General features: G+C 36.7%; 4 non-coding genes and 20 pseudogenes across 4 annotated transcripts; all 24 read right to left on the bottom strand.

Annotated features, from left to right (window-relative positions):
- Nucleotides 1-75: 75 nt before the first annotated feature.
- On the bottom strand, nt 76-194 carry LOC145648313 (5S ribosomal RNA; annotated as a pseudogene).
- Nucleotides 195-982: 788 nt separating this feature from the next.
- LOC145648834 (5S ribosomal RNA) lies at nt 983-1101 on the bottom strand (annotated as a pseudogene).
- A 788-nt stretch (nt 1102-1889) lies between these two features.
- On the bottom strand, nt 1890-2008 carry LOC145649816 (5S ribosomal RNA). Its single transcript, XR_014116628.1, has one exon. It is a non-coding gene; the product is annotated as a 5S ribosomal RNA (ribosomal RNA).
- Nucleotides 2009-2798: 790 nt separating this feature from the next.
- Nucleotides 2799-2917, bottom strand: LOC145649285 (5S ribosomal RNA; annotated as a pseudogene).
- Nucleotides 2918-4255: 1338 nt separating this feature from the next.
- Nucleotides 4256-4374, bottom strand: LOC145650851 (5S ribosomal RNA; annotated as a pseudogene).
- A 789-nt stretch (nt 4375-5163) lies between these two features.
- Nucleotides 5164-5282, bottom strand: LOC145649804 (5S ribosomal RNA). The gene has a single exon (XR_014116626.1). It is a non-coding gene; the product is annotated as a 5S ribosomal RNA (ribosomal RNA).
- Nucleotides 5283-6072: 790 nt separating this feature from the next.
- On the bottom strand, nt 6073-6191 carry LOC145649284 (5S ribosomal RNA; annotated as a pseudogene).
- A 1338-nt stretch (nt 6192-7529) lies between these two features.
- On the bottom strand, nt 7530-7648 carry LOC145650850 (5S ribosomal RNA; annotated as a pseudogene).
- A 789-nt stretch (nt 7649-8437) lies between these two features.
- Nucleotides 8438-8556, bottom strand: LOC145649793 (5S ribosomal RNA). The gene has a single exon (XR_014116625.1). It is a non-coding gene; the product is annotated as a 5S ribosomal RNA (ribosomal RNA).
- A 788-nt stretch (nt 8557-9344) lies between these two features.
- On the bottom strand, nt 9345-9463 carry LOC145647308 (5S ribosomal RNA; annotated as a pseudogene).
- A 789-nt stretch (nt 9464-10252) lies between these two features.
- Nucleotides 10253-10371, bottom strand: LOC145646336 (5S ribosomal RNA). The gene has a single exon (XR_014116172.1). It is a non-coding gene; the product is annotated as a 5S ribosomal RNA (ribosomal RNA).
- A 789-nt stretch (nt 10372-11160) lies between these two features.
- Nucleotides 11161-11279, bottom strand: LOC145648930 (5S ribosomal RNA; annotated as a pseudogene).
- Nucleotides 11280-12069: 790 nt separating this feature from the next.
- LOC145650070 (5S ribosomal RNA) lies at nt 12070-12188 on the bottom strand (annotated as a pseudogene).
- A 790-nt stretch (nt 12189-12978) lies between these two features.
- On the bottom strand, nt 12979-13097 carry LOC145644260 (5S ribosomal RNA; annotated as a pseudogene).
- A 789-nt stretch (nt 13098-13886) lies between these two features.
- Nucleotides 13887-14005, bottom strand: LOC145648929 (5S ribosomal RNA; annotated as a pseudogene).
- A 790-nt stretch (nt 14006-14795) lies between these two features.
- On the bottom strand, nt 14796-14914 carry LOC145643738 (5S ribosomal RNA; annotated as a pseudogene).
- Nucleotides 14915-15704: 790 nt separating this feature from the next.
- LOC145650069 (5S ribosomal RNA) lies at nt 15705-15823 on the bottom strand (annotated as a pseudogene).
- A 790-nt stretch (nt 15824-16613) lies between these two features.
- Nucleotides 16614-16732, bottom strand: LOC145649966 (5S ribosomal RNA; annotated as a pseudogene).
- A 790-nt stretch (nt 16733-17522) lies between these two features.
- Nucleotides 17523-17641, bottom strand: LOC145649965 (5S ribosomal RNA; annotated as a pseudogene).
- Nucleotides 17642-18431: 790 nt separating this feature from the next.
- LOC145646883 (5S ribosomal RNA) lies at nt 18432-18550 on the bottom strand (annotated as a pseudogene).
- A 790-nt stretch (nt 18551-19340) lies between these two features.
- LOC145649964 (5S ribosomal RNA) lies at nt 19341-19459 on the bottom strand (annotated as a pseudogene).
- Nucleotides 19460-20249: 790 nt separating this feature from the next.
- LOC145650873 (5S ribosomal RNA) lies at nt 20250-20368 on the bottom strand (annotated as a pseudogene).
- Nucleotides 20369-21158: 790 nt separating this feature from the next.
- Nucleotides 21159-21277, bottom strand: LOC145650872 (5S ribosomal RNA; annotated as a pseudogene).
- A 790-nt stretch (nt 21278-22067) lies between these two features.
- Nucleotides 22068-22186, bottom strand: LOC145649551 (5S ribosomal RNA; annotated as a pseudogene).
- Between the last annotated feature and the right edge of the window lie 17 nt (nt 22187-22203).

Genomic DNA, 22203 nt, shown 5'->3' with positions numbered 1-22203 from the left:
TAGTTTTTTTTATTAATCACTGCACTTCACATTTGAGCATGTCAGCTTGAAAGTAAATTAAAGTGATGCAAGAAAAGCTTACAGCACCTGGTATTCCTAGGTAGGGTCCCACCTCAGTACTATCCAGGCCCAAACTTGCTTAGCTTCCAAGGTCAGATGAGATTGAGCGTTCTCAAGCTGGTGTGGCCATAAGCCTTAAACACTTACTCAAATTTCCTAATCATAGCAAATATGATCAAAGACCAATCTGACAATTTTTTTTATTAATCCCTGCACTTGACATTCTAGAATGTTATCTTGAATGTAAATTAAATGATGCAATAAAAGCTTACAACATCTGGTATACGGAGGCACTAACAGACAGTTTTTTGATGAATCACTGCACTTCACATTCAGGCATGTGAGTTGGAGAGTAAATGAAAGTGATGCAAAAAAAAGTACAGCATCTGCTATTCCCAGGTGCTAACAGATAGTTTGAGTTAATTATTCACTGCACTTCAAATTTGAACATGATAGCTTGAACATAAATTAAAGGGATGCAATACAATCTTACAGCACCTGCTATTCCCTGGTACTAAAATATTTCTATTTAATCTGTACACTTCACATACAAGCTTGTCAGTTGCAGATTAAAGTAAAGTGATGCAACAAAAACTTACAGCATCTGCTATTCCCAGGTGCTAACAGATAGTTTTTTTAATTAATCACTGCATTTCACATCCTAGCATGTCATCTTGACAGTAAATTAAAGTGATTCAAGAGAAGCTTACAGCATCTCGTAGTCCAAGGTGCTAACAGATAGTTTTTGATGAATCACTGCACTTCACATTCAGGCATGTGAGTTGGAGAGTAAATGAAAGTGATGCAAAAAAAACTTACAGCATCGGCTATTCCCAGGTGCTAACAGATAGTTTTTTTATTAATCACTGCACTTCACATTTGAGCATGTCAGCTTGAAAGTAAATTAAAGTGATGCAAGAAAAGCTTACAGCACCTGGTATTCCTAGGTAGGGTCCCACCTCAGTACTATCCATGCCCAAACTTGCTTAGCTTCCAAGGTCAGATGAGATTGGGCGTTCTCAAGCTGGTGTGGCCGTAAGCCTTAAACACTTACTCAAATTGCCTAATCATAGCAAATATGATCAAAGACCAATCTGACAATTTTTTTTATTAATCCCTGCACTTGACATTCTAGAATGTTATCTTGAATGTAAATTAAATGATGCAATAAAAGCTTACAACATCTGGTATACGGAGGCACTAACAGACAGTTTTTTGATGAATCACTGCACTTCACATTCAGGCATGTGAGTTGGAGAGTAAATGAAAGTGATGCAAAAAAAAGTACAGCATCTGCTATTCCCAGGTGCTAACAGATAGTTTGAGTTAATTATTCACTGCACTTCAAATTTGAACATGATAGCTTGAACATAAATTAAAGGGATGCAATACAATCTTACAGCACCTGCTATTGCCTGGTACTAAAATATTTCTATTTAATCTGTACACTTCACATACAAGCTTGTCAGTTGCAGATTAAAGTAAAGTGATGCAACAAAAACTTACAGCATCTGCTATTCCCAGGTGCTAACAGATAGTTTTTTTAATTAATCACTGCATTTCACATCCTAGCATGTCATCTTGACAGTAAATTAAAGTGATTCAAGAGAAGCTTACAGCATCTCATAGTCCAAGGTGCTAACAGATAGTTTTTGATGAATCAAAGCACTTCACATTCAGGCATGTGAGTTGGAGAGTAAATGAAAGTGATGCAAAAAAAACTTACAGCATCGGCTATTCCCAGGTGCTAACAGATAGTTTTTTTATTAATCACTGCACTTCACATTTGAGCATGTCAGCTTGAAAGTAAATTAAAGTGATGCAAGAAAAGCTTACAGCACCTGGTATTCCTAGGTAGGGTCCCACCTCAGTACTATCCAGGCCCAAACTTGCTTAGCTTCCAAGGTCAGATGAGATTGGGCGTTCTCAAGCTGGTGTGGCCGTAAGCCTTAAACACTTACTCAAATTGCCTAATCATAGCAAATATGATCAAAGACCAATCTGACAATTTTTTTTATTAATCCCTGCACTTGACATTCTAGAATGTTATCTTGAATGTAAATTAAATGATGCAATAAAAGCTTACAACATCTGGTATACGGAGGCACTAACAGACAGTTTTTTGATGAATCACTGCACTTCACATTCAGGCATGTGAGTTGGAGAGTAAATGAAAGTGATGCAAAAAAAAAGTACAGCATCTGCTATTCCCAGGTGCTAACAGATAGTTTGAGTTAATTATTCACTGCACTTCAAATTTGAACATGATAGCTTGAACATAAATTAAAGGGATGCAATACAATCTTACAGCACCTGCTATTCCCTGGTACTAAAATATTTCTATTTAATCTGTACACTTCACATACAAGCTTGTCAGTTGCAGATTAAAGTAAAGTGATGCAACAAAAACTTACAGCATCTGCTATTCCCAGGTGCTAACAGATAGTTTTTTTAATTAATCACTGCATTTCACATCCTAGCATGTCATCTTGACAGTAAATTAAAGTGATTCAAGAGAAGCTTACAGCATCTCGTAGTCCAAGGTGCTAACAGATAGTTTTTGATGAATCAAAGCACTTCACATTCAGGCATGTGAGTTGGAGAGTAAATGAAAGTGATGCAAAAAAAACTTACAGCATCGGCTATTCCCAGGTGCTAACAGATAGTTTTTTTTATTAATCACTGCACTTCACATTTGAGCATGTCAGCTTGAAAGTAAATTAAAGTGATGCAAGAAAAGCTTACAGCACCTGGTATTCCTAGGTAGAGTCCCACCTCAGTACTATCCAGGCCCAAACTTGCTTAGCTTCCAAGGTCAGATGATATTGGGCGTTCTCAAGCTGGTGTGGCCGTAAGCCTTAAGCACTTACTCAAATTGCCTAATCATAGCAAATATGATCAAAGACCAATCTGACAATTTTTTTTATTAATCCCTGCACTTGACATTCTAGAATGTTATCTTGAATGTAAATTAAATGATGCAATAAAAGCTTACAACATCTGGTATACGGAGGCACTAACAGACAGTTTTTTGATGAATCACTGCACTTCACATTCAGGCATGTGAGTTGGAGAGTAAATGAAAGTGATGCAAAAAAAAGTACAGCATCTGCTATTCCCAGGTGCTAACAGATAGTTTGAGTTAATTATTCACTGCACTTCAAATTTGAACATGATAGCTTGAACATAAATTAAAGGGATGCAATACAATCTTACAGCACCTGCTATTCCCTGGTACTAAAATATTTCTATTTAATCTGTACACTTCACATACAAGCTTGTCAGTTGCAGATTAAAGTAAAGTGATGCAACAAAAACTTACAGCATCTGCTATTCCCAGGTGCTAACAGATAGTTTTTTTAATTAATCACTGCATTTCACATCCTAGCATGTCATCTTGACAGTAAATTAAAGTGATTCAAGAGAAGCTTACAGCATCTCGTAGTCCAAGGTGCTAACAGATAGTTTTTGATGAATCACTGCACTTCACATTCAGGCATGTGAGTTGGAGAGTAAATGAAAGTGATGCAAAAAAAACTTACAGCATCGGCTATTCCCAGGTGCTAACAGATAGTTTTTTTTATTAATCACTGCACTTCACATTTGAGCATGTCAGCTTGAAAGTAAATTAAAGTGATGCAAGAAAAGCTTACAGCATCTGCTATTCCTAGGTGCTAACAGATAGTTTGAGTTAATTATTCACTGCACTTCAAATTTGAACATGATAGCTTGAACATAAATTAAAGGGATGCAATACAATCTTACAGCACCTGCTATTCCCTGGTACTAAAATATTTCTATTTAATCTGTACACTTCACATACAAGCTTGTCAGTTGCAGATTAAAGTAAAGTGATGCAACAAAAACTTACAGCATCTGCTATTCCCAGGTGCTAACAGATAGTTTTTTTAATTAATCACTGCATTTCACATCCTAGCATGTCATCTTGACAGTAAATTAAAGTGATTCAAGAGAAGCTTACAGCATCTCGTAGTCCAAGGTGCTAACAGATAGTTTTTGATGAATCACTGCACTTCACATTCAGACATGTGAGTTGGAGAGTAAATGAAAGTGATGCAAAAAAAACTTACAGCATCGGCTATTCCCAGGTGCTAACAGATAGTTTTTTTTATTAATCACTGCACTTCACATTTGAGCATGTCAGCTTGAAAGTAAATTAAAGTGATGCAAGAAAAGCTTACAGCACCTAGTATTCCTAGGTAGGGTCCCACCTCAGTACTATCCAGGCCCAAACTTGCTTAGCTTCCAATGTCAGATGAGATTGAGCGTTCTCAAGCTGGTGTGGCCATAAGCCTTAAACACTTACTCAAATTTCCTAATCATAGCAAATATGATCAAAGACCAATCTGACAATTTTTTTTATTAATCCCTGCACTTGACATTCTAGAATGTTATCTTGAATGTAAATTAAATGATGCAATAAAAGCTTACAACATCTGGTATACGGAGGCACTAACAGACAGTTTTTTGATGAATCACTGCACTTTACATTCAGGCATGTGAGTTGGAGAGTAAATGAAAGTGATGCAAAAAAAACGTACAGCATCTGCTATTCCCAGGTGCTAACAGATAGTTTGAGTTAATTATTCACTGCACTTCAAATTTGAACATGATAGCTTGAACATAAATTAAAGGGATGCAATACAATCTTACAGCACCTGCTATTCCCTGGTACTAAAATATTTCTATTTAATCTGTACACTTCACATACAAGCTTGTCAGTTGCAGATTAAAGTAAAGTGATGCAACAAAAACTTACAGCATCTGCTATTCCCAGGTGCTAACAGATAGTTTTTTTAATTAATCACTGCATTTCACATCCTAGCATGTCATCTTGACAGTAAATTAAAGTGATTCAAGAGAAGCTTACAGCATCTCGTAGTCCAAGGTGCTAACAGATAGTTTTTGATGAATCACTGCACTTCACATTCAGGCATGTGAGTTGGAGAGTAAATGAAAGTGATGCAAAAAAAACTTACAGCATCGGCTATTCCCAGGTGCTAACAGATAGTTTTTTTATTAATCACTGCACTTCACATTTGAGCATGTCAGCTTGAAAGTAAATTAAAGTGATGCAAGAAAAGCTTACAGCACCTGGTATTCCTAGGTAGGGTCCCACCTCAGTACTATCCAGGCCCAAACTTGCTTAGCTTCCAAGGTCAGATGAGATTGGGCGTTCTCAAGCTGGTGTGGCCGTAAGCCTTAAACACTTACTCAAATTGCCTAATCATAGCAAATATGATCAAAGACCAATCTGACAATTTTTTTTATTAATCCCTGCACTTGACATTCTAGAATGTTATCTTGAATGTAAATTAAATGATGCAATAAAAGCTTACAACATCTGGTATACGGAGGCACTAACAGACAGTTTTTTGATGAATCACTGCACTTCACATTCAGGCATGTGAGTTGGAGAGTAAATGAAAGTGATGCAAAAAAAAAGTACAGCATCTGCTATTCCCAGGTGCTAACAGATAGTTTGAGTTAATTATTCACTGCACTTCAAATTTGAACATGATAGCTTGAACATAAATTAAAGGGATGCAATACAATCTTACAGCACCTGCTATTCCCTGGTACTAAAATATTTCTATTTAATCTGTACACTTCACATACAAGCTTGTCAGTTGCAGATTAAAGTAAAGTGATGCAACAAAAACTTACAGCATCTGCTATTCCCAGGTGCTAACAGATAGTTTTTTTAATTAATCACTGCATTTCACATCCTAGCATGTCATCTTGACAGTAAATTAAAGTGATTCAAGAGAAGCTTACAGCATCTCGTAGTCCAAGGTGCTAACAGATAGTTTTTGATGAATCAAAGCACTTCACATTCAGGCATGTGAGTTGGAGAGTAAATGAAAGTGATGCAAAAAAAACTTACAGCATCGGCTATTCCCAGGTGCTAACAGATAGTTTTTTTTATTAATCACTGCACTTCACATTTGAGCATGTCAGCTTGAAAGTAAATTAAAGTGATGCAAGAAAAGCTTACAGCACCTGGTATTCCTAGGTAGAGTCCCACCTCAGTACTATCCAGGCCCAAACTTGCTTAGCTTCCAAGGTCAGATGATATTGGGCGTTCTCAAGCTGGTGTGGCCGTAAGCCTTAAGCACTTACTCAAATTGCCTAATCATAGCAAATATGATCAAAGACCAATCTGACAATTTTTTTTATTAATCCCTGCACTTGACATTCTAGAATGTTATCTTGAATGTAAATTAAATGATGCAATAAAAGCTTACAACATCTGGTATACGGAGGCACTAACAGACAGTTTTTTGATGAATCACTGCACTTCACATTCAGGCATGTGAGTTGGAGAGTAAATGAAAGTGATGCAAAAAAAAGTACAGCATCTGCTATTCCCAGGTGCTAACAGATAGTTTGAGTTAATTATTCACTGCACTTCAAATTTGAACATGATAGCTTGAACATAAATTAAAGGGATGCAATACAATCTTACAGCACCTGCTATTCCCTGGTACTAAAATATTTCTATTTAATCTGTACACTTCACATACAAGCTTGTCAGTTGCAGATTAAAGTAAAGTGATGCAACAAAAACTTACAGCATCTGCTATTCCCAGGTGCTAACAGATAGTTTTTTTAATTAATCACTGCATTTCACATCCTAGCATGTCATCTTGACAGTAAATTAAAGTGATTCAAGAGAAGCTTACAGCATCTCGTAGTCCAAGGTGCTAACAGATAGTTTTTGATGAATCACTGCACTTCACATTCAGGCATGTGAGTTGGAGAGTAAATGAAAGTGATGCAAAAAAAACTTACAGCATCGGCTATTCCCAGGTGCTAACAGATAGTTTTTTTTATTAATCACTGCACTTCACATTTGAGCATGTCAGCTTGAAAGTAAATTAAAGTGATGCAAGAAAAGCTTACAGCATCTGCTATTCCCAGGTGCTAACAGATAGTTTGAGTTAATTATTCACTGCACTTCAAATTTGAACATGATAGCTTGAACATAAATTAAAGGGATGCAATACAATCTTACAGCACCTGCTATTCCCTGGTACTAAAATATTTCTATTTAATCTGTACACTTCACATACAAGCTTGTCAGTTGCAGATTAAAGTAAAGTGATGCAACAAAAACTTACAGCATCTGCTATTCCCAGGTGCTAACAGATAGTTTTTTTAATTAATCACTGCATTTCACATCCTAGCATGTCATCTTGACAGTAAATTAAAGTGATTCAAGAGAAGCTTACAGCATCTCGTAGTCCAAGGTGCTAACAGATAGTTTTTGATGAATCACTGCACTTCACATTCAGACATGTGAGTTGGAGAGTAAATGAAAGTGATGCAAAAAAAACTTACAGCATCGGCTATTCCCAGGTGCTAACAGATAGTTTTTTTTATTAATCACTGCACTTCACATTTGAGCATGTCAGCTTGAAAGTAAATTAAAGTGATGCAAGAAAAGCTTACAGCACCTAGTATTCCTAGGTAGGGTCCCACCTCAGTACTATCCAGGCCCAAACTTGCTTAGCTTCCAATGTCAGATGAGATTGAGCGTTCTCAAGCTGGTGTGGCCATAAGCCTTAAACACTTACTCAAATTTCCTAATCATAGCAAATATGATCAAAGACCAATCTGACAATTTTTTTTATTAATCCCTGCACTTGACATTCTAGAATGTTATCTTGAATGTAAATTAAATGATGCAATAAAAGCTTACAACATCTGGTATACGGAGGCACTAACAGACAGTTTTTTGATGAATCACTGCACTTTACATTCAGGCATGTGAGTTGGAGAGTAAATGAAAGTGATGCAAAAAAAACGTACAGCATCTGCTATTCCCAGGTGCTAACAGATAGTTTGAGTTAATTATTCACTGCACTTCAAATTTGAACATGATAGCTTGAACATAAATTAAAGGGATGCAATACAATCTTACAGCACCTGCTATTCCCTGGTACTAAAATATTTCTATTTAATCTGTACACTTCACATACAAGCTTGTCAGTTGCAGATTAAAGTAAAGTGATGCAACAAAAACTTACAGCATCTGCTATTCCCAGGTGCTAACAGATAGTTTTTTTAATTAATCACTGCATTTCACATCCTAGCATGTCATCTTGACAGTAAATTAAAGTGATTCAAGAGAAGCTTACAGCATCTCGTAGTCCAAGGTGCTAACAGATAGTTTTTGATGAATCACTGCACTTCACATTCAGGCATGTGAGTTGGAGAGTAAATGAAAGTGATGCAAAAAAAACTTACAGCATCGGCTATTCCCAGGTGCTAACAGATAGTTTTTTTATTAATCACTGCACTTCACATTTGAGCATGTCAGCTTGAAAGTAAATTAAAGTGATGCAAGAAAAGCTTACAGCACCTGGTATTCCTAGGTAGGGTCCCACCTCAGTACTATCCAGGCCCAAACTTGCTTAGCTTCCAAGGTCAGATGAGATTGGGCGTTCTCAAGCTGGTGTGGCCGTAAGCCTTAAACACTTACTCAAATTGCCTAATCATAGCAAATATGATCAAAGACCAATCTGACAATTTTTTTTATTAATCCCTGCACTTGACATTCTAGAATGTTATCTTGAATGTAAATTAAATGATGCAATAAAAGCTTACAACATCTGGTATACGGAGGCACTAACAGACAGTTTTTTGATGAATCACTGCACTTCACATTCAGGCATGTGAGTTGGAGAGTAAATGAAAGTGATGCAAAAAAAAGTACAGCATCTGCTATTCCCAGGTGCTAACAGATAGTTTGAGTTAATTATTCACTGCACTTCAAATTTGAACATGATAGCTTGAACATAAATTAAAGGGATGCAATACAATCTTACAGCACCTGCTATTCCCTGGTACTAAAATATTTCTATTTAATCTGTACACTTCACATACAAGCTTGTCAGTTGCAGATTAAAGTAAAGTGATGCAACAAAAACTTACAGCATCTGCTATTCCCAGGTGCTAACAGATAGTTTTTTTAATTAATCACTGCATTTCACATCCTAGCATGTCATCTTGACAGTAAATTAAAGTGATTCAAGAGAAGCTTACAGCATCTCGTAGTCCAAGGTGCTAACAGATAGTTTTTGATGAATCACTGCACTTCACATTCAGGCATGTGAGTTGGAGAGTAAATGAAAGTGATGCAAAAAAAACTTACAGCATCGGCTATTCCCAGGTGCTAACAGATAGTTTTTTTATTAATCACTGCACTTCACATTTGAGCATGTCAGCTTGAAAGTAAATTAAAGTGATGCAAGAAAAACTTACAGCACCTGGTATTCCTAGGTAGGGTCCCACCTCAGTACTATCCAGGCCCAAACTTGCTTAGCTTCCAAGGTCAGATGAGATTGGGCGTTCTCAAGCTGGTGTGGCCGTAAGCCTTAAACACTTACTCAAATTGCCTAATCATAGCAAATATGATCAAAGACCAATCTGACAATTTTTTTTATTAATCCCTGCACTTGACATTCTAGAATGTTATCTTGAATGTAAATTAAATGATGCAATAAAAGCTTACAACATCTGGTATACGGAGGCACTAACAGACAGTTTTTTGATGAATCACTGCACTTCACATTCAGGCATGTGAGTTGGAGAGTAAATGAAAGTGATGCAAAAAAAAGTACAGCATCTGCTATTCCCAGGTGCTAACAGATAGTTTGAGTTAATTATTCACTGCACTTCAAATTTGAACATGATAGCTTGAACATAAATTAAAGGGATGCAATACAATCTTACAGCACCTGCTATTCCCTGGTACTAAAATATTTCTATTTAATCTGTACACTTCACATACAAGCTTGTCAGTTGCAGATTAAAGTAAAGTGATGCAACAAAAACTTACAGCATCTGCTATTCCCAGGTGCTAACAGATAGTTTTTTTAATTAATCACTGCATTTCACATCCTAGCATGTCATCTTGACAGTAAATTAAAGTGATTCAAGAGAAGCTTACAGCATCTCGTAGTCCAAGGTGCTAACAGATAGTTTTTGATGAATCACTGCACTTCACATTCAGGCATGTGAGTTGGAGAGTAAATGAAAGTGATGCAAAAAAAACTTACAGCATCTGCTATTCCCAGGTGCTAACAGACAGTTTTTTTTATTAATCACTGCACTTCACATTTGAGCATGTCAGCTTGAAAGTAAATTAAAGTGATGCAAGAAAAGCTTACAGCACCTGGTATTCCTAGGTAGAGTCCCACCTCAGTACTATCCAGGCCCAAACTTGCTTAGCTTCCAAGGTCAGATGAGATTGGGCGTTCTCAAGCTGGTGTGGCCGTAAGCCTTAAACACTTACTCAAATTGCCTAATCATAGCAAATATGATCAAAGACCAATCTGACAATTTTTTTTATTAATCCCTGCACTTGACATTCTAGAATGTTATCTTGAATGTAAATTAAATGATGCAATAAAAGCTTACAACATCTGGTATACGGAGGCACTAACAGACAGTTTTTTGATGAATCACTGCACTTCACATTCAGGCATGCGAGTTGGAGAGTAAATGAAAGTGATGCAAAAAAAAGTACAGCATCTGCTATTCCCAGGTGCTAACAGATAGTTTGAGTTAATTATTCACTGCACTTCAAATTTGAACATGATAGCTTGAACATAAATTAAAGGGATGCAATACAATCTTACAGCACCTGCTATTCCCTGGTACTAAAATATTTCTATTTAATCTGTACACTTCACATACAAGCTTGTCAGTTGCAGATTAAAGTAAAGTGATGCAACAAAAACTTACAGCATCTGCTATTCCCAGGTGCTAACAGATAGTTTTTTTAATTAATCACTGCATTTCACATCCTAGCATGTCATCTTGACAGTAAATTAAAGTGATTCAAGAGAAGCTTACAGCATCTTGTAGTCCAAGGTGCTAACAGATAGTTTTTGATGAATCAAAGCACTTCACATTCAGGCATGTGAGTTGGAGAGTAAATGAAAGTGATGCAAAAAAAACTTACAGCATCGGCTATTCCCAGGTGCTAACAGATAGTTTTTTTTATTAATCACTGCACTTCACATTTGAGCATGTCAGCTTGAAAGTAAATTAAAGTGATGCAAGAAAAGCTTACAGCACCTGGTATTCCTAGGTAGGGTCCCACCTCAGTACTATCCAGGCCCAAACTTGCTTAGCTTCCAAGGTCAGACGAGATTGAGCGTTCTCAAGCTGGTGTGGCCATAAGCCTTAAACACTTACTCAAATTTCCTAATCATAGCAAATATGATCAAAGACCAATCTGACAATTTTTTTTATTAATCCCTGCACTTGACATTCTAGAATGTTATCTTGAATGTAAATTAAATGATGCAATAAAAGCTTACAACATCTGGTATACGGAGGCACTAACAGACAGTTTTTTGATGAATCACTGCACTTCACATTCAGGCATGTGAGTTGGAGAGTAAATGAAAGTGATGCAAAAAAAACGTACAGCATCTGCTATTCCCAGGTGCTAACAGATAGTTTGAGTTAATTATTCACTGCACTTCAAATTTGAACATGATAGCTTGAACATAAATTAAAGGGATGCAATACAATCTTACAGCACCTGCTATTCCCTGGTACTAAAATATTTCTATTTAATCTGTACACTTCACATACAAGCTTGTCAGTTGCAGATTAAAGTAAAGTGATGCAACAAAAACTTACAGCATCTGCTATTCCCAGGTGCTAACAGATAGTTTTTTTAATTAATCACTGCATTTCACATCCTAGCATGTCATCTTGACAGTAAATTAAAGTGATTCAAGAGAAGCTTACAGCATCTCGTAGTCCAAGGTGCTAACAGATAGTTTTTGATGAATCACTGCACTTCACATTCAGGCATGTGAGTTGGAGAGTAAATGAAAGTGATGCCAAAAAAACTTACAGCATCTGCTATTCCCAGGTGCTAACAGATAGTTTTTTTTATTAATCACTGCACTTCACATTTGAGCATGTCAGCTTGAAAGTAAATTAAAGTGATGCAAGAAAAGCTTACAGCACCTGGTATTCCTAGGTAGGGTCCCACCTCAGTACTATCCAGGCCCAAACTTGCTTAGCTTCCAATGTCAGATGAGATTGAGCGTTCTCAAGCTGGTGTGGCCATAAGCCTTAAAGACTTACTCAAATTTCCTAATCATAGCAAATATGATCAAAGACCAATCTGACAATTTTTTTTATTAATCCCTGCACTTGACATTCTAGAATGTTATCTTGAATGTAAATTAAATGATGCAATAAAAGCTTACAACATCTGGTATACGGAGGCACTAACAGACAGTTTTTTGATGAATCACTGCATTTCACATTCAGGCATGTGAGTTGGAGAGTAAATGAAAGTGATGCAAAAAAAACGTACAGCATCTGCTATTCCCAGGTGCTAACAGATAGTTTGAGTTAATTATTCACTGCACTTCAAATTTGAACATGATAGCTTGAACATAAATTAAAGGGATGCAATACAATCTTACAGCACCTGCTATTCCCTGGTACTAAAATATTTCTATTTAATCTGTACACTTCACATACAAGCTTGTCAGTTGCAGATTAAAGTAAAGTGATGCAACAAAAACTTACAGCATCTGCTATTCCCAGGTGCTAACAGATAGTTTTTTTAATTAATCACTGCATTTCACATCCTAGCATGTCATCTTGACAGTAAATTAAAGTGATTCAAGAGAAGCTTACAGCATCTCGTAGTCCAAGGTGCTAACAGATAGTTTTTGATGAATCACTGCACTTCACATTCAGGCATGTGAGTTGGAGAGTAAATGAAAGTGATGCAAAAAAAACTTACAGCATCTGCTATTCCCAGGTGCTAACAGACAGTTTTTTTTATTAATCACTGCACTTCACATTTGAGCATGTCAGCTTGAAAGTAAATTAAAGTGATGCAAGAAAAGCTTACAGCACCTGGTATTCCTAGGTAGAGTCCCACCTCAGTACTATCCAGGCCCAAACTTGCTTAGCTTCCAAGGTCAGACGAGATTGGGCGTTCTCAAGCTGGTGTGGCCGTAAGCCTTAAACACTTACTCAAATTGCCTAATCATAGCAAATATGATCAAAGACCAATCTGACAATTTTTTTTATTAATCCCTGCACTTGACATTCTAGAATGTTATCTTGAATGTAAATTAAATGATGCAATAAAAGCTTACAACATCTGGTATACGGAGGCACTAACAGACAGTTTTTTGATGAATCACTGCACTTCACATTCAGGCATGCGAGTTGGAGAGTAAATGAAAGTGATGCAAAAAAAAGTACAGCATCTGCTATTCCCAGGTGCTAACAGATAGTTTGAGTTAATTATTCACTGCACTTCAAATTTGAACATGATAGCTTGAACATAAATTAAAGGGATGCAATACAATCTTACAGCACCTGCTATTCCCTGGTACTAAAATATTTCTATTTAATCTGTACACTTCACATACAAGCTTGTCAGTTGCAGATTAAAGTAAAGTGATGCAACAAAAACTTACAGCATCTGCTATTCCCAGGTGCTAACAGATAGTTTTTTTAATTAATCACTGCATTTCACATCCTAGCATGTCATCTTGACAGTAAATTAAAGTGATTCAAGAGAAGCTTACAGCATCTTGTAGTCCAAGGTGCTAACAGATAGTTTTTGATGAATCAAAGCACTTCACATTCAGGCATGTGAGTTGGAGAGTAAATGAAAGTGATGCAAAAAAAACTTACAGCATCGGCTATTCCCAGGTGCTAACAGATAGTTTTTTTTATTAATCACTGCACTTCACATTTGAGCATGTCAGCTTGAAAGTAAATTAAAGTGATGCAAGAAAAGCTTACAGCACCTGGTATTCCTAGGTAGGGTCCCACCTCAGTACTATCCAGGCCCAAACTTGCTTAGCTTCCAAGGTCAGACGAGATTGAGCGTTCTCAAGCTGGTGTGGCCATAAGCCTTAAACACTTACTCAAATTTCCTAATCATAGCAAATATGATCAAAGACCAATCTGACAATTTTTTTTATTAATCCCTGCACTTGACATTCTAGAATGTTATCTTGAATGTAAATTAAATGATGCAATAAAAGCTTACAACATCTGGTATACGGAGGCACTAACAGACAGTTTTTTGATGAATCACTGCACTTCACATTCAGGCATGTGAGTTGGAGAGTAAATGAAAGTGATGCAAAAAAAACGTACAGCATCTGCTATTCCCAGGTGCTAACAGATAGTTTGAGTTAATTATTCACTGCACTTCAAATTTGAACATGATAGCTTGAACATAAATTAAAGGGATGCAATACAATCTTACAGCACCTGCTATTCCCTGGTACTAAAATATTTCTATTTAATCTGTACACTTCACATACAAGCTTGTCAGTTGCAGATTAAAGTAAAGTGATGCAACAAAAACTTACAGCATCTGCTATTCCCAGGTGCTAACAGATAGTTTTTTTAATTAATCACTGCATTTCACATCCTAGCATGTCATCTTGACAGTAAATTAAAGTGATTCAAGAGAAGCTTACAGCATCTCGTAGTCCAAGGTGCTAACAGATAGTTTTTGATGAATCACTGCACTTCACATTCAGGCATGTGAGTTGGAGAGTAAATGAAAGTGATGCCAAAAAAACTTACAGCATCTGCTATTCCCAGGTGCTAACAGATAGTTTTTTTTATTAATCACTGCACTTCACATTTGAGCATGTCAGCTTGAAAGTAAATTAAAGTGATGCAAGAAAAGCTTACAGCACCTGGTATTCCTAGGTAGGGTCCCACCTCAGTACTATGCAGGCCCAAACTTGCTTAGCTTCCAATGTCAGATGAGATTGAGCGTTCTCAAGCTGGTGTGGCCATAAGCCTTAAAGACTTACTCAAATTTCCTAATCATAGCAAATATGATCAAAGACCAATCTGACAATTTTTTTTATTAATCCCTGCACTTGACATTCTAGAATGTTATCTTGAATGTAAATTAAATGATGCAATAAAAGCTTACAACATCTGGTATACGGAGGCACTAACAGACAGTTTTTTGATGAATCACTGCATTTCACATTCAGGCATGTGAGTTGGAGAGTAAATGAAAGTGATGCAAAAAAAACGTACAGCATCTGCTATTCCCAGGTGCTAACAGATAGTTTGAGTTAATTATTCACTGCACTTCAAATTTGAACATGATAGCTTGAACATAAATTAAAGGGATGCAATACAATCTTACAGCACCTGCTATTCCCTGGTACTAAAATATTTCTATTTAATCTGTACACTTCACATACAAGCTTGTCAGTTGCAGATTAAAGTAAAGTGATGCAACAAAAACTTACAGCATCTGCTATTCCCAGGTGCTAACAGATAGTTTTTTTAATTAATCACTGCATTTCACATCCTAGCATGTCATCTTGACAGTAAATTAAAGTGATTCAAGAGAAGCTTACAGCATCTCGTAGTCCAAGGTGCTAACAGATAGTTTTTGATGAATCACTGCACTTCACATTCAGGCATGTGAGTTGGAGAGTAAATGAAAGTGATGCCAAAAAAACTTACAGCATCTGCTATTCCCAGGTGCTAACAGATAGTTTTTTTTATTAATCACTGCACTTCACATTTGAGCATGTCAGCTTGAAAGTAAATTAAAGTGATGCAAGAAAAGCTTACAGCACCTGGTATTCCTAGGTAGGGTCCCACCTCAGTACTATCCAGGCCCAAACTTGCTTAGCTTCCAATGTCAGATGAGATTGAGCGTTCTCAAGCTGGTGTGGCCATAAGCCTTAAAGACTTACTCAAATTTCCTAATCATAGCAAATATGATCAAAGACCAATCTGACAATTTTTTTTATTAATCCCTGCACTTGACATTCTAGAATGTTATCTTGAATGTAAATTAAATGATGCAATAAAAGCTTACAACATCTGGTATACGGAGGCACTAACAGACAGTTTTTTGATGAATCACTGCATTTCACATTCAGGCATGTGAGTTGGAGAGTAAATGAAAGTGATGCAAAAAAAACGTACAGCATCTGCTATTCCCAGGTGCTAACAGATAGTTTGAGTTAATTATTCACTGCACTTCAAATTTGAACATGATAGCTTGAACATAAATTAAAGGGATGCAATACAATCTTACAGCACCTGCTATTCCCTGGTACTAAAATATTTCTATTTAATCTGTACACTTCACATACAAGCTTGTCAGTTGCAGATTAAAGTAAAGTGATGCAACAAAAACTTACAGCATCTGCTATTCCCAGGTGCTAACAGATAGTTTTTTTAATTAATCACTGCATTTCACATCCTAGCATGTCATCTTGACAGTAAATTAAAGTGATTCAAGAGAAGCTTACAGCATCTCGTAGTCCAAGGTGCTAACAGATAGTTTTTGATGAATCACTGCACTTCACATTCAGGCATGTGAGTTGGAGAGTAAATGAAAGTGATGCAAAAAAAACTTACAGCATCTGCTATTCCCAGGTGCTAACAGATAGTTTTTTTTATTAATCACTGCACTTCACATTTGAGCATGTCAGCTTGAAAGTAAATTAAAGTGATGCAAGAAAAGCTTACAGCACCTGGTATTCCTAGGTAGGGTCCCACCTCAGTACTATCCAGGCCCAAACTTGCTTAGCTTCCAAGGTCAGATAAGATTGAGCGTTCTCAAGCTGGTGTGGCCATAAGCCTTAAACACTTACTCAAATTTCCTAATCATAGCAAATATGATCAAAGACCAATCTGACAATTTTTTTTATTAATCCCTGCACTTGACATTCTAGAATGTTATCTTGAATGTAAATTAAATGATGCAATAAAAGCTTACAACATCTGGTATACGGAGGCACTAACAGACAGTTTTTTGATGAATCACTGCACTTCACATTCAGGCATGTGAGTTGGAGAGTAAATGAAAGTGATGCAAAAAAAACGTACAGCATCTGCTATTCCCAGGTGCTAACAGATAGTTTGAGTTAATTATTCACTGCACTTCAAATTTGAACATGATAGCTTGAACATAAATTAAAGGGATGCAATACAATCTTACAGCACCTGCTATTCCCTGGTACTAAAATATTTCTATTTAATCTGTACACTTCACATACAAGCTTGTCAGTTGCAGATTAAAGTAAAGTGATGCAACAAAAACTTACAGCATCTGCTATTCCCAGGTGCTAACAGATAGTTTTTTTAATTAATCACTGCATTTCACATCCTAGCATGTCATCTTGACAGTAAATTAAAGTGATTCAAGAGAAGCTTACAGCATCTCGTAGTCCAAGGTGCTAACAGATAGTTTTTGATGAATCACTGCACTTCACATTCAGGCATTTGAGTTGGAGAGTAAATGAAAGTGATGCAAAAAAAACTTACAGCATCTGCTATTCCCAGGTGCTAACAGATAGTTTTTTTTATTAATCACTGCACTTCACATTTGAGCATGTCAGCTTGAAAGTAAATTAAAGTGATGCAAGAAAAGCTTACAGCACCTGGTATTCCTAGGTAGGGTCCCACCTCAGTACTATCCAGGCCCAAACTTGCTTAGCTTCCAAGGTCAGATAAGATTGAGCGTTCTCAAGCTGGTGTGGCCATAAGCCTTAAACACTTACTCAAATTTCCTAATCATAGCAAATATGATCAAAGACCAATCTGACAATTTTTTTTATTAATCCCTGCACTTGACATTCTAGAATGTTATCTTGAATGTAAATTAAATGATGCAATAAAAGCTTACAACATCTGGTATACGGAGGCACTAACAGACAGTTTTTTGATGAATCACTGCACTTCACATTCAGGCATGTGAGTTGGAGAGTAAATGAAAGTGATGCAAAAAAAACGTACAGTATCTGCTATTCCCAGGTGCTAACAGATAGTTTGAGTTAATTATTCACTGCACTTCAAATTTGAACATGATAGCTTGAACATAAATTAAAGGGATGCAATACAATCTTACAGCACCTGCTATTCCCTGGTACTAAAATATTTCTATTTAATCTGTACACTTCACATACAAGCTTGTCAGTTGCAGATTAAAGTAAAGTGATGCAACAAAAACTTACAGCATCTGCTATTCCCAGGTGCTAACAGATAGTTTTTTTAATTAATCACTGCATTTCACATCCTAGCATGTCATCTTGACAGTAAATTAAAGTGATTCAAGAGAAGCTTACAGCATCTCGTAGTCCAAGGTGCTAACAGATAGTTTTTGATGAATCACTGCACTTCACATTCAGGCATTTGAGTTGGAGAGTAAATGAAAGTGATGCAAAAAAAACTTACAGCATCTGCTATTCCCAGGTGCTAACAGATAGTTTTTTTTATTAATCACTGCACTTCACATTTGAGCATGTCAGCTTGAAAGTAAATTAAAGTGATGCAAGAAAAGCTTACAGCACCTGGTATTCCTAGGTAGGGTCCCACCTCAGTACTATTCAGGCCCAAACTTGCTTAGCTTCCAAGGTCAGATGAGATTGGGCGTTCTCAAGCTGGTGTGGCCGTAAGCCTTAAACACTTACTCAAATTGCCTAATCATAGCAAATATGATCAAAGACCAATCTGACAATTTTTTTTATTAATCCCTGCACTTGACATTCTAGAATGTTATCTTGAATGTAAATTAAATGATGCAATAAAAGCTTACAACATCTGGTATACGGAGGCACTAACAGACAGTTTTTTGATGAATCACTGCACTTCACATTCAGGCATGCGAGTTGGAGAGTAAATGAAAGTGATGCAAAAAAAACGTACAGCATCTGCTATTCCCAGGTGCTAACAGATAGTTTGAGTTAATTATTCACTGCACTTCAAATTTGAACATGATAGCTTGAACATAAATTAAAGGGATGCAATACAATCTTACAGCACCTGCTATTCCCTGGTACTAAAATATTTCTATTTAATCTGTACACTTCACATACAAGCTTGTCAGTTGCAGATTAAAATAAAGTGATGCAACAAAAACTTACAGCATCTGCTATTCCCAGGTGCTAACAGATAGTTTTTTTAATTAATCACTGCATTTCACATCCTAGCATGTCATCTTGACAGTAAATTAAAGTGATTCAAGAGAAGCTTACAGCATCTCGTAGTCCAAGGTGCTAACAGATAGTTTTTGATGAATCACTGCACTTCACATTCAGGCATTTGAGTTGGAGAGTAAATGAAAGTGATGCAAAAAAAACTTACAGCATCTGCTATTCCCAGGTGCTAACAGATAGTTTTTTTTATTAATCACTGCACTTCACATTTGAGCATGTCAGCTTGAAAGTAAATTAAAGTGATGCAAGAAAAGCTTACAGCACCTGGTATTCCTAGGTAGGGTCCCACCTCAGTACTATCCAGGCCCAAACTTGCTTAGCTTCCAAGGTCAGATAAGATTGAGCGTTCTCAAGCTGGTGTGGCCATAAGCCTTAAACACTTACTCAAATTTCCTAATCATAGCAAATATGATCAAAGACCAATCTGACAATTTTTTTTATTAATCCCTGCACTTGACATTCTAGAATGTTATCTTGAATGTAAATTAAATGATGCAATAAAAGCTTACAACATCTGGTATACGGAGGCACTAACAGACAGTTTTTTGATGAATCACTGCACTTCACATTCAGGCATGCGAGTTGGAGAGTAAATGAAAGTGATGCAAAAAAAACGTACAGCATCTGATATTCCCAGGTGCTAACAGATAGTTTGAGTTAATTATTCACTGCACTTCAAATTTGAACATGATAGCTTGAACATAAATTAAAGGGATGCAATACAATCTTACAGCACCTGCTATTCCCTGGTACTAAAATATTTCTATTTAATCTGTACACTTCACATACAAGCTTGTCAGTTGCAGATTAAAGTAAAGTGATGCAACAAAAACTTACAGCATCTGCTATTCCCAGGTGCTAACAGATAGTTTTTTTAATTAATCACTGCATTTCACATCCTAGCATGTCATCTTGACAGTAAATTAAAGTGATTCAAGAGAAGCTTACAGCATCTCGTAGTCCAAGGTGCTAACAGATAGTTTTTGATGAATCACTGCACTTCACATTCAGGCATGTGAGTTGGAGAGTAAATGAAAGTGATGCCAAAAAAACTTACAGCATCTGCTATTCCCAGGTGCTAACAGATAGTTTTTTTTATTAATCACTGCACTTCACATTTGAGCATGTCAGCTTGAAAGTAAATTAAAGTGATGCAAGAAAAGCTTACAGCACCTGGTATTCCTAGGTAGGGTCCCACCTCAGTACTATCCAGGCCCAAACTTGCTTAGCTTCCAATGTCAGATGAGATTGAGCGTTCTCAAGCTGGTGTGGCCAAAAGCCTTAAAGACTTACTCAAATTTCCTAATCATAGCAAATATGATCAAAGACCAATCTGACAATTTTTTTTATTAATCCCTGCACTTGACATTCTAGAATGTTATCTTGAATGTAAATTAAATGATGCAATAAAAGCTTACAACATCTGGTATACGGAGGCACTAACAGACAGTTTTTTGATGAATCACTGCATTTCACATTCAGGCATGTGAGTTGGAGAGTAAATGAAAGTGATGCAAAAAAAACGTACAGCATCTGCTATTCCCAGGTGCTAACAGATAGTTTGAGTTAATTATTCACTGCACTTCAAATTTGAACATGATAGCTTGAACATAAATTAAAGGGATGCAATACAATCTTACAGCACCTGCTATTCCCTGGTACTAAAATATTTCTATTTAATCTGTACACTTCACATACAAGCTTGTCAGTTGCAGATTAAAGTAAAGTGATGCAACAAAAACTTACAGCATCTGCTATTCCCAGGTGCTAACAGATAGTTTTTTTAATTAATCACTGCATTTCACATCCTAGCATGTCATCTTGACAGTAAATTAAAGTGATTCAAGAGAAGCTTACAGCATCTCGTAGTCCAAGGTGCTAACAGATAGTTTTTGATGAATCACTGCACTTCACATTCAGGCATGTGAGTTGGAGAGTAAATGAAAGTGATGCCAAAAAAACTTACAGCATCTGCTATTCCCAGGTGCTAACAGATAGTTTTTTTTATTAATCACTGCACTTCACATTTGAGCATGTCAGCTTGAAAGTAAATTAAAGTGATGCAAGAAAAGCTTACAGCACCTGGTATTCCTAGGTAGGGTCCCACCTCAGTACTATCCAGGCCCAAACTTGCTTAGCTTCCAATGTCAGATGAGATTGAGCGTTCTCAAGCTGGTGTGGCCAAAAGCCTTAAAGACTTACTCAAATTTCCTAATCATAGCAAATATGATCAAAGACCAATCTGACAATTTTTTTTATTAATCCCTGCACTTGACATTCTAGAATGTTATCTTGAATGTAAATTAAATGATGCAATAAAAGCTTACAACATCTGGTATACGGAGGCACTAACAGACAGTTTTTTGATGAATCACTGCATTTCACATTCAGGCATGTGAGTTGGAGAGTAAATGAAAGTGATGCAAAAAAAACGTACAGCATCTGCTATTCCCAGGTGCTAACAGATAGTTTGAGTTAATTATTCACTGCACTTCAAATTTGAACATGATAGCTTGAACATAAATTAAAGGGATGCAATACAATCTTACAGCACCTGCTATTCCCTGGTACTAAAATATTTCTATTTAATCTGTACACTTCACATACAAGCTTGTCAGTTGCAGATTAAAGTAAAGTGATGCAACAAAAACTTACAGCATCTGCTATTCCCAGGTGCTAACAGATAGTTTTTTTAATTAATCACTGCATTTCACATCCTAGCATGTCATCTTGACAGTAAATTAAAGTGATTCAAGAGAAGCTTACAGCATCTCGTAGTCCAAGGTGCTAACAGATAGTTTTTGATGAATCACTGCACTTCACATTCAGGCATGTGAGTTGGAGAGTAAATGAAAGTGATGCAAAAAAAACTTACAGCATCTGCTATTCCCAGGTGCTAACAGATAGTTTTTTTTATTAATCACTGCACTTCACATTTGAGCATGTCAGCTTGAAAGTAAATTAAAGTGATGCAAGAAAAGCTTACAGCACCTGGTATTCCTAGGTAGGGTCCCACCTCAGTACTATCCAGGCCCAAACTTGCTTAGCTTCCAAGGTCAGATAAGATTGAGCGTTCTCAAGCTGGTGTGGCCGTAAGCCTTAAACACTTACTCAA

Source organism: Electrophorus electricus, chromosome 13, assembly GCF_041902795.1.
Source record: "Electrophorus electricus isolate QZ-2024a chromosome 13, ASM4190279v1, whole genome shotgun sequence".
NCBI lineage: Eukaryota > Metazoa > Chordata > Actinopteri > Gymnotiformes > Gymnotidae > Electrophorus > Electrophorus electricus.
Note: the sequence above shows the minus strand (reverse complement) of the source record. Positions and strands in the feature narration are given on the sequence as shown.